A 13989-nucleotide genomic window follows, 5' to 3' on the forward strand; every position below is an offset into this window, starting at 1 on the left:
TGCCCTGAGTTATATTTTCCACTCAAATGAGTGGAAGGTTTCATTGATTCTATGGAGACAATCTGAGCCCCTAACCCTAACCTCCCAAACCCTTAGCTAGGGTTAGGGTTAGGATAATAAGAAAAGATAGAGGATGTTTGATGGCATGGTTGTGTTCTAGGACAGAAAGGATTGTTAGGAAAAGTGATATTTCAATGTTATCTTCACCTTTTTTTTCTTGCCTATATGGCTCTATGCAGTGCTTTGCCCTGAATGGGAATGATGACTTAAATATCCAAAAAGCAAAAGTTTGAAAGAAAAGGCTTTGGCTTTTCAAAGTTTTGCATTTGGCATTAATTGCACTGAAATTCTAACAGTTACAGCTAATATGTATTGGTTATTCCTGACCCTTAACCTATTTAACCCTGAAAAAATGCTCATCGAGAACACCATTCGGCACGCAATTTCTAATGACAGACTACTCCTCAAAAAATAAAATTGTAGCACAGTTCATACATTTTCTGTGGCTTAACAAGATTGTTGAGTGTTTTAAACCTAATATATTGATGCCCTGAGTTATATTTTCCACTCAAATGAGTGGAAGGTTTCATTGATTCTATGGAGACAATCTGAGCCCCTAACCCTAACCTCCCAAACCCTTAGCTAGGGTTAGGGTTAGGATAATAAGAAAACATAGAGGATGTTTGATGGCATGGTTGTGTTCTAGGACAGAAAGGATTGTTAGGAAAAGTGATATTTCAATGTTATCTTCACCTTTTTTTTTTGCCTATATGGCTCTATGCACTGCTTTGCCCTGAATGGGAATGATGACTTAAATATCCAAAAAGTAAAAGTTTGAAAGAAGGGGCTTTGGATTTTCAAAGTTTTGCATTTGGCATTAATTGCACTGAAATTCTAACAGTTACAGCTAATATGTATTGGTTATTCCTGACACTTAACCTATTTAACCCTGAAACAATGCTCATCGAGAACACCATTCGGCACGCAATTTCTAATGACAGACTACTCCTCAAAAAATAAAATTGTAGCACAGTTCATACATTTTCTATGGCTTAACAAAATTGTTGAGTGTTTTAAACCTAATATATTGATGCCCTGAGTTATATTTTCCACTCAAATGAGTGGAAGGTTTCATTGATTCTATGGAGACAATCTGAGCCCCTAACCCTAACCTCCCAAACCCTTAGCTAGGGTTAGGGTTAGGATAATAAGAAAACATAGAGGATGTTTGATGGCATGGTTGTGTTCTAGGACAGAAAGGATTTTTAGGAAAAGTGATATTTCAATGTTATCTTCACCTTTTTTTTCTTGCCTATATGGCTCTATGCAGTGCTTTGCCCTGAATGGGAATGATGACTTAAATATCCAAAAAGCAAAAGTTTGAAAGAAAGGGCTTTGGCTTTTCAAAGTATTGCACTTGGCATTAATTGCACTGGCATTTTAACAGTTACAGCTAATATGTATTGGTTATTGCTGACACTTAACCTATTTAACCCTGAAACAATGCTCATCGAGAACACCATTCGGCACGCAATTTCTAATGACAGACTACTCCTCAAAAAATAAAATTGTAGCACAGTTCATACATTTTCTGTGGCTTAACAAGATTGTTGAATGTTTTAAACCTAATATATTGATGCCCTGAGTTATATTTTCCACTCAAATGAGTGGAAGATTTCATTGATTCTATGGAGACAATCTGAGCCCCTAACCCTAACCTCCCAAACCCTTAGCTAGGGTTAGGGTTAGGATAATAAGAAAAGATAGAGGATGTTTGATGGCATGGTTGTGTTCTAGGACAGAAAGGATTTTTAGGAAAAGTGATATTTCTATGTTATCTTCACCTTTTTTTATATTGCCTATATGGCTCTATGCACTGCTTTGCCCTGAATGGGAATGATGACTTAAATATCCAAAAAGCAAAAGTTTGAAAGAAAGGGCTTTGGCTTTTCAAAGTATTGCATTTGGCATTAATTGCACTGGCATTTTAACAGTTACAGCTAATATGTATTGGTTATTCCTGACACTTAACCTATTTAACCCTGAAACAATGCTCATCGAGAACACCATTCGGCACGCAATTTCTAATGACAGACTTCTCCTCAAAAAATAAAATTGTAGCACAGTTCATACATTTTCTATGGCTTAACAAGATTGTTGAGTGTTTTAAAGCTAATATATTGATGCCCTGAGTTATATTTTCCACTCAAATGAGTGGAAGGTTTCATTGATTCTATGGAGACAATCTGAGCCCCTAACCCTAACCTCCCAAACCCTTAGCTAGGGTTAGGGTTAGGATAATAAGAAAAGATAGAGGATGTTTGATGGCATGGTTGTGTTCTAGGACAGAAAGGATTGTTAGGAAAAGTGATATTTCAATGTTATCTTCACCTTTTTTTTCTTGCCTATATGGCTCTATGCAGTGCTTTGCCCTGAATGGGAATGATGACTTAAATATCCAAAAAGCAAAAGTTTGAAAGAAAGGGCTTTGGCTTTTCAAAGTTTTGCATTTGGCATTAATTGCACTGAAATTCTAACAGTTACAGCTAATATGTATTGGTTATTCCTGACCCTTAACCTATTTAACCCTGAAAAAATGCTCATCGAGAACACCATTCGGCACGCAATTTCTAATGACAGACTACTCCTCAAAAAATAAAATTGTAGCACAGTTCATACATTTTCTGTGGCTTAACAAGATTGTTGAGTGTTTTAAACCTAATATATTGATGCCCTGAGTTATATTTTCCACTCAAATGAGTGGAAGGTTTCATTGATTCTATGGAGACAATCTGAGCCCCTAACCCTAACCTCCCAAACCCTTAGCTAGGGTTAGGGTTAGGATAATAAGAAAACATAGAGGATGTTTGATGGCATGGTTGTGTTCTAGGACAGAAAGGATTGTTAGGAAAAGTGATATTTCAATGTTATCTTCACCTTTTTTTTTTGCCTATATGGCTCTATGCACTGCTTTGCCCTGAATGGGAATGATGACTTAAATATCCAAAAAGTAAAAGTTTGAAAGAAGGGGCTTTGGATTTTCAAAGTTTTGCATTTGGCATTAATTGCACTGAAATTCTAACAGTTACAGCTAATATGTATTGGTTATTCCTGACACTTAACCTATTTAACCCTGAAACAATGCTCATCGAGAACACCATTCGGCACGCAATTTCTAATGACAGACTACTCCTCAAAAAATAAAATTGTAGCACAGTTCATACATTTTCTATGGCTTAACAAAATTGTTGAGTGTTTTAAACCTAATATATTGATGCCCTGAGTTATATTTTCCACTCAAATGAGTGGAAGGTTTCATTGATTCTATGGAGACAATCTGAGCCCCTAACCCTAACCTCCCAAACCCTTAGCTAGGGTTAGGGTTAGGATAATAAGAAAACATAGAGGATGTTTGATGGCATGGTTGTGTTCTAGGACAGAAAGGATTTTTAGGAAAAGTGACATTTCAATGTTATCTTCACCTTTTTTTTCTTGCCTATATGGCTCTATGCAGTGCTTTGCCCTGAATGGGAATGATGACTTAAATATCCAAAAAGCAAAAGTTTGAAAGAAAGGGCTTTGGCTTTTCAAAGTATTGCACTTGGCATTAATTGCACTGGCATTTTAACAGTTACAGCTAATATGTATTGGTTATTGCTGACACTTAACCTATTTAACCCTGAAACAATGCTCATCGAGAACACCATTCGGCACGCAATTTCTAATGACAGACTACTCCTCAAAAAATAAAATTGTAGCACAGTTCATACATTTTCTGTGGCTTAACAAGATTGTTGAGTGTTTTAAAGCTAATATATTGATGCCCTGAGTTATATTTTCCACTCAAATGAGTGGAAGGTTTCATTGATTCTATGGAGACAATCTGAGCCCCTAACCCTAACCTCCCAAACCCTTAGCTAGGGTTAGGGTTAGGATAATAAGAAAAGATAGAGGATGTTTGATGGCATGGTTGTGTTCTAGGACAGAAAGGATTGTTAGGAAAAGTGATATTTCAATGTTATCTTCACCTTTTTTTTCTTGCCTATATGGCTCTATGCAGTGCTTTGCCCTGAATGGGAATGATGACTTAAATATCCAAAAAGCAAAAGTTTGAAAGAAAAGGCTTTGGCTTTTCAAAGTTTTGCATTTGGCATTAATTGCACTGAAATTCTAACAGTTACAGCTAATATGTATTGGTTATTCCTGACCCTTAACCTATTTAACCCTGAAAAAATGCTCATCGAGAACACCATTCGGCACGCAATTTCTAATGACAGACTACTCCTCAAAAAATAAAATTGTAGCACAGTTCATACATTTTCTGTGGCTTAACAAGATTGTTGAGTGTTTTAAACCTAATATATTGATGCCCTGAGTTATATTTTCCACTCAAATGAGTGGAAGGTTTCATTGATTCTATGGAGACAATCTGAGCCCCTAACCCTAACCTCCCAAACCCTTAGCTAGGGTTAGGGTTAGGATAATAAGAAAACATAGAGGATGTTTGATGGCATGGTTGTGTTCTAGGACAGAAAGGATTGTTAGGAAAAGTGATATTTCAATGTTATCTTCACCTTTTTTTTTTGCCTATATGGCTCTATGCACTGCTTTGCCCTGAATGGGAATGATGACTTAAATATCCAAAAAGTAAAAGTTTGAAAGAAGGGGCTTTGGATTTTCAAAGTTTTGCATTTGGCATTAATTGCACTGAAATTCTAACAGCTACAGCTAATATGTATTGGTTATTCCTGACACTTAACCTATTTAACCCTGAAACAATGCTCATCGAGAACACCATTCGGCACGCAATTTCTAATGACAGACTACTCCTCAAAAAATAAAATTGTAGCACAGTTCATACATTTTCTATGGCTTAACAAAATTGTTGAGTGTTTTAAACCTAATATATTGATGCCCTGAGTTATATTTTCCACTCAAATGAGTGGAAGGTTTCATTGATTCTATGGAGACAATCTGAGCCCCTAACCCTAACCTCCCAAACCCTTAGCTAGGGTTAGGGTTAGGATAATAAGAAAACATAGAGGATGTTTGATGGCATGGTTGTGTTCTAGGACAGAAAGGATTTTTAGGAAAAGTGATATTTCAATGTTATCTTCACCTTTTTTTTCTTGCCTATATGGCTCTATGCAGTGCTTTGCCCTGAATGGGAATGATGACTTAAATATCCAAAAAGCAAAAGTTTGAAAGAAAGGGCTTTGGCTTTTCAAAGTATTGCACTTGGCATTAATTGCACTGGCATTTTAACAGTTACAGCTAATATGTATTGGTTATTGCTGACACTTAACCTATTTAACCCTGAAACAATGCTCATCGAGAACACCATTCGGCACGCAATTTCTAATGACAGACTACTCCTCAAAAAATAAAATTGTAGCACAGTTCATACATTTTCTGTGGCTTAACAAGATTGTTGAATGTTTTAAACCTAATATATTGATGCCCTGAGTTATATTTTCCACTCAAATGAGTGGAAGATTTCATTGATTCTATGGAGACAATCTGAGCCCCTAACCCTAACCTCCCAAACCCTTAGCTAGGGTTAGGGTTAGGATAATAAGAAAAGATAGAGGATGTTTGATGGCATGGTTGTGTTCTAGGACAGAAAGGATTTTTAGGAAAAGTGATATTTCTATGTTATCTTCACCTTTTTTTATATTGCCTATATGGCTCTATGCACTGCTTTGCCCTGAATGGGAATGATGACTTAAATATCCAAAAAGCAAAAGTTTGAAAGAAAGGGCTTTGGCTTTTCAAAGTATTGCATTTGGCATTAATTGCACTGGCATTTTAACAGTTACAGCTAATATGTATTGGTTATTCCTGACACTTAACCTATTTAACCCTGAAACAATGCTCATCGAGAACACCATTCGGCACGCAATTTCTAATGACAGACTTCTCCTCAAAAAATAAAATTGTAGCACAGTTCATACATTTTCTATGGCTTAACAAGATTGTTGAGTGTTTTAAAGCTAATATATTGATGCCCTGAGTTATATTTTCCACTCAAATGAGTGGAAGGTTTCATTGATTCTATGGAGACAATCTGAGCCCCTAACCCTAACCTCCCAAACCCTTAGCTAGGGTTAGGGTTAGGATAATAAGAAAACATAGAGGATGATTGATGGCATGGTTGTGTTCTAGGACAGAAAGGATTTTTAGGAAAAGTGATATTTCAATGTTATCTTCACCTTTTTTTTCTTGCCTATATGGCTCTATGCACTGCTTTGCCCTGAATGGGAATGATGACTTAAATATCCAAAAAGCAAAAGTTTGAAAGAAGGGGCTTTGGATTTTCAAAGTTTTGCATTTGGCATTAATTGCACTGAAATTCTAACAGTTACAGCTAATGTGTATTGGTTATTCCTGACCCTTATCCTATATAACCCTGAAACAATGCTCATCGAGAACACCATTAGGCACGCAATTTCTAATGACAGACTACTCCTCAAAAAATAAAATTGTAGCACAGTTCATACATTTTCTGTGGCTTAACAAGATTGTTGAGTGTTTTAAAGCTAATATATTGATGCCCTGAGTTATATTTTCCACTCAAATGAGTGGAAGGTTTCATTGATTCTATGGAGACAATCTGACCCCCTAACCCTAACCTCCCAAACCCTTAGCTAGGGTTAGGGTTAGGATAATAAGAAAAGATAGAGGATGTTTGATGGCATGGTTGTGTTCTAGGACAGAAAGGATTGATAGGAAAAGTGATATTTCAATGTTATCTTCACCTTTTTTTTCTTGCCTATATGGCTCTATGCACTGCTTTGCCCTGAATGGGAATGATGACTTAAATATCCAAAAAGCAAAAGTTTTAAAGAAAGGGCTTTGGCTTTTCAAAGTATTGCACTTGGCATTAATTGCACTGGCATTTTAACAGTTACAGCTAATATGTATTGGTTATTGCTGACACTTAACCTATTTAACCCTGAAACAATGCTCATCGAGAACACCATTCGGCACGCAATTTCTAATGACAGACTACTCCTCAAAAAATAAAATTGTAACACAGTTCATACATTTTCTGTGGCTTAACAAGATTGTTGAGTGTTTTAAAGCTAATATATTGATGCCCTGAGTTATATTTTCCACTCAAATGAGTGGAACTTTTCATTGATTCTATGGAGACAATCTGAGCCCCTAACCCTAACCTCCCAAACCCTTAGCTAGGGTTAGGGTTAGGATAATAAGAAAAGATAGAGGATGTTTGATGGCATGGTTGTGTTCTAGGACAGAAAGGATTGTTAGGAAAAGTGATATTTCAATGTTATCTTCACCTTTTTTTTCTTGCCTATATGGCTCTATGCACTGCTTTGCCCTGAATGGGAATGATGACTTAAATATCCAAAAAGCAAAAGTTTGAAAGAAAGGGCTTTGGCTTTTCAAAGTTTTGCATTTGGCATTAATTGCACTGGCATTTTAACAGTTACAGCTAATATGTATTGGTTATTCCTGACACTTAACCTATTTAACCCTGAAACAATGCTCATCGAGAACACCATTCGGCATGCAATTTCTAATGACAGACTACTCCTCAAAAAATAAAATTGTAGCACAGGTCATACATTTTCTTTGGCTTAACAAGATTGTTGAGTGTTTTAAAGCTAATATATTGATGCCCTGAGTTATATTTTCCACTCAAATGAGTGGAAGGTTTCAATGATTCTATGGAGACAATCTGAGCCCCTAACCCTAACCTCCCAAACCCTTAGATAGGGTTAGGGTTAGGATAATAAGAAAACATAGAGGATGATTGATGGCATGGTTGTGTTCTAGGACAGAAAGGATTGTTAGGAAAAGTGATATTTCAATGTTATCTTCACCTTTTTTTTCTTGCCTATATGGCTCTATGCACTGCTTTGCCCTGAATGGGAATGATGACTTAAATATCCAAAAAGCAAAAGTTTGAAAGAAAGGGCTTTGGCTTTTCAAAGTATTGCACTTGGCATTAATTGCACTGGCATTTTAACAGTTACAGCTAATATGTATTGGTTATTGCTGACACTTAACCTATTTAACCCTGAAACAATGCTCATCGAGAACACCATTCGGCACGCAATTTCTAATGACAGACTACTCCTCAAAAAATAAAATTGTAGCACAGTTCATACATTTTCTGTGGCTTAACAAGATTGTTGAGTGTTTTAAACCTAATATATTGATACCCTGAGTTATATTTTCCACTCAAATGAGTGGAAGGTTTCATTGATTCTATGGAGACAATCTGAGCCCCTAACCCTAACCACCCAAACCCTTAGCTAGGGTTAGGGTTAGGATAATAAGAAAAGATAGAGGATGTTTGATGGCATGGTTGTGTTCTAGGACAGAAAGGATTGTTAGGAAAAGTGATATTTCAATGTTATCTTCACCTTTTTTTTCTTGCCTATATGGCTCTATGCACTGCTTTGCCCTGAATGGGAATGATGACTTAAATATCCAAAAAGGAAAAAGTTTGAAAGAAAGGGCTTTGGCTTTTCAAAGTTTTGCATTTGGCATTAATTGCACTGAAATTCTAACAGTTACAGCTAATATGTATTGGTTATTCCTGACCCTTAACCTATTTAACCCTGAAACAATGCTCATCGAGAACACCATTCGGGACGCAATTTCTAATGACAGACTACTCCTCAAAAAATAAAATTGTAGCACAGTTCATACATTTTCTGTGGCTTAACAAGATTGTTGAATGTTTTAAAGCTAATATATTGATGCCCTGAGTTATATTTTCCACTCAAATTAGTGGAAGGTTTCATTGATTCTATGGAGACAATCTGAGCCCCTAACCCTAACCTCCCAAACCCTTAGCTAGGGTTAGGGTTAGGATAATAAGAAAACATAGAGAATGATTGATGGCATGGTTGTGTTCTAGGACAGAAAGGATTTTTAGGAAAAGTGATATTTCAATGTTATCTTCACCTTTTTTTTCTTGCCTATATGGCTCTATGCACTGCTTTGCCCTGAATGGGAATGATGACTTAAATATCCAAAAAGCAAAAGTTTGAAAGAAGGGGCTTTGGATTTTAAAAGTTTTGCATTTGGCATTAATTGCACTGAAATTCTAACAGTTACAGCTAATGTGTATTGGTTATTCCTGACCCTTATCCTATTTAACCCTGAAACAATGCTCATCGAGAACACCATTCGGCACGCAATTTCTAATGACAGACTACTCCTCAAAAAATAAAATTGTAGCACAGTTCATACATTTTCTGTGGCTTAACAAGATTATTGAGTGTTTTAAAGCTAATATATTGATGCCCTGAGTTATATTTTCCACTCAAATGAGTGGAAGGTTTCATTGATTCTATGGAGACAATCTGACCCCCTAACCCTAACCTCCCAAACCCTTAGCTAGGGTTAGGGTTAGGATAATAAGAAAAGATAGAGGATGTTTGATGGCATGGTTGTGTTCTAGGACAGAAAGGATTGATAGGAAAAGTGATATTTCAATGTTATCTTCACCTTTTTTTTCTTGCCTATATGGCTCTATGCACTGCTTTGCCCTGAATGGGAATGATGACTTAAATATCCAAAAAGCAAAAGTTTTAAAGAAAGGGCTTTGGCTTTTCAAAGTATTGCACTTGGCATTAATTGCACTGGCATTTTAACAGTTACAGCTAATATGTATTGGTTATTGCTGACACTTAACCTATTTAACCCTGAAACAATGCTCATCGAGAACACCATTCGGCACGCAATTTCTAATGACAGACTTCTCCTCAAAAAATAAAATTGTAGCACAGTTCATACATTTTCTGTGGCTTAACAAGATTGTTGAGTGTTTTAAAGCTAATATATTGATGCACTGAGTTCTATTTTCCACTCAAATGAGTGGAAGGTTTCATTGATTCTATGGAGACAATCTGAGCCCCTAACCCTAACCTCCCAAACCCTTAGCTAGGGTTAGGGTTAGGATAATAAGAAAAGATAGAGGATGTTTGATGGCATGGTTGTGTTCTAGGACAGAAAGGATTGTTAGGAAAAGTGATATTTCAATGTTATCTTCACCTTTTTTTTCTTGCCTATATGGCTCTATGCACTGCTTTGCCCTGAATGGGAATGATGACTTAAATATCCAAAAAGCAAAAGTTTGAAAGAAAGGGCTTTGGCTTTTCAAAGTTTTGCATTTGGCATTAATTGTACTGAAATTCTAATAGTTACAGCTAATATGTATTGGTTATTCCTGACCCTTAACCTATTTAACCCTGAAACAATGCTCATCGAGAACAGCATTCGGCACGCAATTTCTAATGACAGACTACTCCTCAAAAAATAAAATTGTAGCACAGTTCATACATTTTCTGTGGCTTAACAAGATTGTTGAGTGTTTTAAACCTAATATATTGATGCCCTGAGTTATATTTTCCACTCAAATAAGTGGAAGGTTTCATTGATTCTATGGAGACAATCTGAGCCCCTAACCCTAATCTCCCAAACCCTTAGCTAGGGTTAGGGTTAGGATAATAAGAAAACATAGAGGATGTTTGATGGCATGGTTGTGTTCTAGGACAGAAAGGATTGTTAGGAAAAGTGATATTTCAATGTTATCTTCACCTTTTTTTTCTTGCCTATATGGCTCTATGCACTGCTTTGCCCTGAATGGGAATGATGACTTAAATATCCAAAAAGCAAAAGTTTGAAAGAAAGGGCTTTGGCTTTTCAAAGTATTGCACTTGGCATTAATTGCACTGGCATTTTAACAGTTACAGCTAATATGTATTGGTTATTGCTGACACTTAACCTATTTAACCCTGAAACAATGCTCATCGAGAACACCATTCGGCATGCAATTTCTAATGACAGACTACTCCTCAAAAAATAAAATTGTAGCACAGTTCATACATTTTCTTTGGCTTAACAAGATTGTTGAGTGTTTTAAAGCTAATATATTGATGCCCTGAGTTATATTTTCCACTCAAATTAGTGGAAGGTTTCATTGATTCTATGGAGACAATCTGAGCCCCTAACCCTAACCTCCCAAACCCTTAGCTAGGGTTAGGGTTAGGATAATAAGAAAACATAGAGGATGATTGATGGCATGGTTGTGTTCTAGGACAGAAAGGATTTTTAGGAAAAGTGATATTTCAATGTTATCTTCACCTTTTTTTTCTTGCCTATATGGCTCTATGCACTGCTTTGCCCTGAATGGGAATGATGACTTAAATATCCAAAAAGCAAAAGTTTGAAAGAAGGGGCTTTGGATTTTCAAAGTTTTGCATTTGGCATTAATTGCACTGAAATTCTAACAGTTACAGCTAATGTGTATTGGTTATTCCTGACCCTTATCCTATATAACCCTGAAACAATGCTCATCGAGAACACCATTAGGCACGCAATTTCTAATGACAGACTACTCCTCAAAAAATAAAATTGTAGCACAGTTCATACATTTTCTGTGGCTTAACAAGATTGTTGAGTGTTTTAAAGCTAATATATTGATGCCCTGAGTTATATTTTCCACTCAAATGAGTGGAAGGTTTCATTGATTCTATGGAGACAATCTGACCCCCTAACCCTAACCTCCCAAACCCTTAGCTAGGGTTAGGGTTAGGATAATAAGAAAAGATAGAGGATGTTTGATGGCATGGTTGTGTTCTAGGACAGAAAGGATTGATAGGAAAAGTGATATTTCAATGTTATCTTCACCTTTTTTTTCTTGCCTATATGGCTCTATGCACTGCTTTGCCCTGAATGGGAATGATGACTTAAATATCCAAAAAGCAAAAGTTTTAAAGAAAGGGCTTTGGCTTTTCAAAGTATTGCACTTGGCATTAATTGCACTGGCATTTTAACAGTTACAGCTAATATGTATTGGTTATTGCTGACACTTAACCTATTTAACCCTGAAACAATGCTCATCGAGAACACCATTCGGCACGCAATTTCTAATGACAGACTACTCCTCAAAAAATAAAATTGTAACACAGTTCATACATTTTCTGTGGCTTAACAAGATTGTTGAGTGTTTTAAAGCTAATATATTGATGCCCTGAGTTATATTTTCCACTCAAATGAGTGGAACTTTTCATTGATTCTATGGAGACAATCTGAGCCCCTAACCCTAACCTCCCAAACCCTTAGCTAGGGTTAGGGTTAGGATAATAAGAAAAGATAGAGGATGTTTGATGGCATGGTTGTGTTCTAGGACAGAAAGGATTGTTAGGAAAAGTGATATTTCAATGTTATCTTCACCTTTTTTTTCTTGCCTATATGGCTCTATGCACTGCTTTGCCCTGAATGGGAATGATGACTTAAATATCCAAAAAGCAAAAGTTTGAAAGAAAGGGCTTTGGCTTTTCAAAGTTTTGCATTTGGCATTAATTGCACTGGCATTTTAACAGTTACAGCTAATATGTATTGGTTATTCCTGACACTTAACCTATTTAACCCTGAAACAATGCTCATCGAGAACACCATTCGGCATGCAATTTCTAATGACAGACTACTCCTCAAAAAATAAAATTGTAGCACAGGTCATACATTTTCTTTGGCTTAACAAGATTGTTGAGTGTTTTAAAGCTAATATATTGATGCCCTGAGTTATATTTTCCACTCAAATGAGTGGAAGGTTTCAATGATTCTATGGAGACAATCTGAGCCCCTAACCCTAACCTCCCAAACCCTTAGATAGGGTTAGGGTTAGGATAATAAGAAAACATAGAGGATGATTGATGGCATGGTTGTGTTCTAGGACAGAAAGGATTGTTAGGAAAAGTGATATTTCAATGTTATCTTCACCTTTTTTTTCTTGCCTATATGGCTCTATGCACTGCTTTGCCCTGAATGGGAATGATGACTTAAATATCCAAAAAGCAAAAGTTTGAAAGAAAGGGCTTTGGCTTTTCAAAGTATTGCACTTGGCATTAATTGCACTGGCATTTTAACAGTTACAGCTAATATGTATTGGTTATTGCTGACACTTAACCTATTTAACCCTGAAACAATGCTCATCGAGAACACCATTCGGCACGCAATTTCTAATGACAGACTACTCCTCAAAAAATAAAATTGTAGCACAGTTCATACATTTTCTGTGGCTTAACAAGATTGTTGAGTGTTTTAAACCTAATATATTGATACCCTGAGTTATATTTTCCACTCAAATGAGTGGAAGGTTTCATTGATTCTATGGAGACAATCTGAGCCCCTAACCCTAACCACCCAAACCCTTAGCTAGGGTTAGGGTTAGGATAATAAGAAAAGATAGAGGATGTTTGATGGCATGGTTGTGTTCTAGGACAGAAAGGATTGTTAGGAAAAGTGATATTTCAATGTTATCTTCACCTTTTTTTTCTTGCCTATATGGCTCTATGCACTGCTTTGCTCTGAATGGGAATGATGACTTAAATATCCAAAAAGGAAAAAGTTTGAAAGAAAGGGCTTTGGCTTTTCAAAGTTTTGCATTTGGCATTATTGCACTGAAATTCTAACAGTTACAGCTAATATGTATTGGTTATTCCTGACCCTTAACCTATTTAACCCTGAAACAATGCTCATCGAGAACACCATTCGGGACGCAATTTCTAATGACAGACTACTCCTCAAAAAATAAAATTGTAGCACAGTTCATACATTTTCTGTGGCTTAACAAGATTGTTGAATGTTTTAAAGCTAATATATTGATGCCCTGAGTTATATTTTCCACTCAAATTAGTGGAAGGTTTCATTGATTCTATGGAGACAATCTGAGCCCCTAACCCTAACCTCCCAAACCCTTAGCTAGGGTTAGGGTTAGGATAATAAGAAAACATAGAGAATGATTGATGGCATGGTTGTGTTCTAGGACAGAAAGGATTTTTAGGAAAAGTGATATTTCAATGTTATCTTCACCTTTTTTTTCTTGCCTATATGGCTCTATGCACTGCTTTGCCCTGAATGGGAATGATGACTTAAATATCCAAAAAGCAAAAGTTTGAAAGAAGGGGCTTTGGATTTTAAAAGTTTTGCATTTGGCATTAATTG

The sequence above is a fragment of the Lepisosteus oculatus genome, chromosome 7, assembly GCF_040954835.1.
Source record: "Lepisosteus oculatus isolate fLepOcu1 chromosome 7, fLepOcu1.hap2, whole genome shotgun sequence".
In the NCBI taxonomy this organism is placed as follows: Eukaryota; Metazoa; Chordata; class Actinopteri; order Semionotiformes; family Lepisosteidae; genus Lepisosteus; species Lepisosteus oculatus.